This window comes from Glossina fuscipes, unplaced genomic scaffold, assembly GCF_014805625.2.
Source record: "Glossina fuscipes isolate IAEA_lab_2018 unplaced genomic scaffold, Yale_Gfus_2 59, whole genome shotgun sequence".
NCBI lineage: Eukaryota > Metazoa > Arthropoda > Insecta > Diptera > Glossinidae > Glossina > Glossina fuscipes.
The window spans coordinates 1,948,875-1,951,826 of record NW_023998431.1 but is presented as its reverse complement, the minus strand read 5'-3'; the positions used below and the strand labels follow the sequence as shown (position 1 = coordinate 1,951,826).

Sequence of the window (2,952 nt, the reverse complement as noted above, 5' to 3'; positions counted from 1 at the left end):
CTGTAATGTCTTTGCTCAAGATTTTTGTTTTTTTTTTTTCTGTTTTTATTATATTTTTTAAGTGCTGTTGCGGGCTGATTGCCAACATTTTTCGCATGCCAACAAATTTTTTTTTGCTACTCTTTGTTGGCTAGTTATGTTATTTAGCCTAAATCATGTCCCTATGTAGGGTGTGAATAAAAGAAACTTGTACTTACTTAACAATTAACTAAGAATCGGGAAAATCGATTTTGCAAATGTCGCTTAATTTCAAACGGACCATTGTCGATGATACATTCCCTAATTGTTAAAATTTCTTAGTTTCCTATAATCCCTCATAATCATAAAATAGGCTTCGTTGGTTTTTGTATTTTATTTATTCATGTTGCGAAAGAAGCCTATTGCACGAGAGATTAAAGGCGGAGAAGTTATTTTTTATTTTTTGATACGTTTTTTAGAATGAATGGGAAACTGACAGAATAATAATATTCGAGGAGGTTATTAAGTGTATATTTAAGTATCAAAAGATGACAAATAAAAGCTTTTGAAAAGTGTTAAAATAATGACAGCATCAGAACTATTCCTGTGAGGCAGATGACACGTAAGAGGGCTCTGTGGTATGCAGTGTAACTGGCGTAAATCTAAATAAGAAAATAGAGAAAATAATAATAGTTAAGTAATTTACATGTCCACAGCCAGTGAAGCACATAGGTTTTTTTTTTTGGTAAATATTGCTTTTCGTGCGATGATCAACTACTTGAATGGAAAAGTTACAATTTTGTTTTGTCAAAAAAGAAACTCTTTTAATATTCTATAAGTAAAAACCCTACAGCTGGCCACGGTCCACCATAATACATCCTATACTTCTTCACTTAATACTGATGTTCGCCAAGCGAGCTTCCAAAATGAGGTGTTATATGGAAAGTGTTCGGAAAAGTAGTCCGATTCGTCCCATTTTCAGTAGCGTTCGTTCGTGGACCGAAACAAGTTAGTGTACCGAATTTCATCAAAATATCCCAAAAATTAAACACAAGAAAGAAACCAAGATGGGCAGACAGACAGACATACAAGCCCGGAAGTCACCTTCTGCATCGATTGAGGTAATAAACGTTGGATTTTACTCTGGGTGTCGCGCACATCTGCACAAATTGAACACAAGTGCTTTGTGTAGGGTTTAAAATAGTTACAAATTTATTATTAAGAATAACCTGCGTAGGCTCCCTGGAATATGTTGCTTTAAAGATATTGTCAAAAGGAAGCAACGGAAAATTGTTGATTGGCTGTTGATTATGCTGTGTGTGACATTTTGAATGAAAATCTATTTTTGAGAAGAGCCCTTTATAGACATGTTTTTTTTTATTTATTTATTATAATATATTTTTGATTATTTTTCATCATTAGTCTGAAATGTCAGGACTATAAAGTTGACCTTTCATGATTAAATTCTTTATGATTCCGTTTCCGTGACGGTTTTGTGCGTCGGCAAGTGTTGGAATTGTATGCTTTACACTTGCACCTGCTGCGATATGATAGGGGAAGCGAGAAGGAAACGTATGTATTCAATAATCGAATCCGTATAATGAACACCAAGAGCATCATACAAATTGCTTCGGCGAAGTAAGCGAAGCTATTATAAATTTTTGTATAATAAATAATTCGAAAAATAAAACCATTTAGATATCTGTGCGCACATAGATTTCAAACAGTAGTAAGACTATATGAAGGCTCATGTGAGGTTGGCAATATGTATTTGTAAGGTTAAGCAAGCGTGCAGTGTCTACGAAAAACTTGATCGTACGCTCCACTTTTCCTTTCGCCGGCGACCTATTTCACTTTCATATATTAAGTATAACATAAACTTATCATATTTACCCGATGTATTATTGCGATCAAAAGGTAGTAGTATGTTTCCATTTTATTTGCATGGAATTATCCAAAGGCGTAGCTTTTTCTTCTTCAGTAACCAATATCCTGATAGCTGCGCTCAATTTGATGTAAATTGCTCTTATAAATATTGAAAAGTGATCGGATAAATGTCAACTTATATGCAAATAAACATTGAAGCGTCACTCCAGGATGAGAACGCCTTACGCCACTAGGATACACGAATGCGAAGTAAGATACACAATAGCTGACCATAGGTCGCAAATTGCGGAATTGCTGAACGATCATAAGCCTTATTACAAAGACTATCTAAAATCAGTGTTTCAAAGCAGTCCATGCAGTTCATTTTGGAACCGCATTGTCTAGACGGTCTGTAGTCTAGAAGTTAACTGGCCTAACATAATGCTCGTGAATACGCAGAGGACGAAGGTGCGGTTTGCGGTGGATGTAGCAACAACAATAACAATAACAATAACAACAACAACAACAACAATATACTGAGCAAAGACTACATTTTAAAGTCTATCTATCATCTTAGCTGCAGCTATTCGGAATTGTACGGAAGATGAAATGCACGAACAACGGTAATATCGAGAACCCAGAGCTGATGATGCCAGACAATATTCAGAACCGTGGCTGAAACAATTGGATTTCTCTTAGCACCCTACGGCGAGATATGCTAAAAGGCGACAATTATCGCACGTACAAATTGAAGGGGAGATCGAATGAAGAATATATATTATATATATATTCACTCAGCGGATTTTATATTTATTTATAAGTATATAGTGTTTTTTTTTTGCGCCTCCAATTGAGTAAATTGAGGTTTTGAGTTGAAAAAGAAAAGTAACAATAATAATAATATTACGACATCTATGAACTATCGCTATCGCTATCTACAGCTTATACGGTTACCGAGCTAAATATTTCAAATTCCAATTATTTATATTATGAGATTATGATGGTATATATTATACGCAAATAAGTATTACAACCGAAAAATGTTTCAATCTCACATGGATGCTATGATTTACGTGTAATATCAAACTCCGAGTAAGATTCGGAAAGGTCTTCGAATAAAGTAAGTGC

General features: G+C 34.6%; 1 long non-coding RNA gene across 1 annotated transcript; it reads left to right on the top strand.

Moving 5' to 3' along the window:
• Nucleotides 1-1,388: 1,388 nt before the first annotated feature.
• On the top strand, nt 1,389-2,397 carry LOC119637345. Its single transcript, XR_005247242.1, has 3 exons — nt 1,389-1,596; nt 1,657-1,875; nt 1,940-2,397. It is a non-coding gene; the product is annotated as an uncharacterized LOC119637345 (long non-coding RNA).
• Nucleotides 2,398-2,952: the final 555 nt, after the last annotated feature.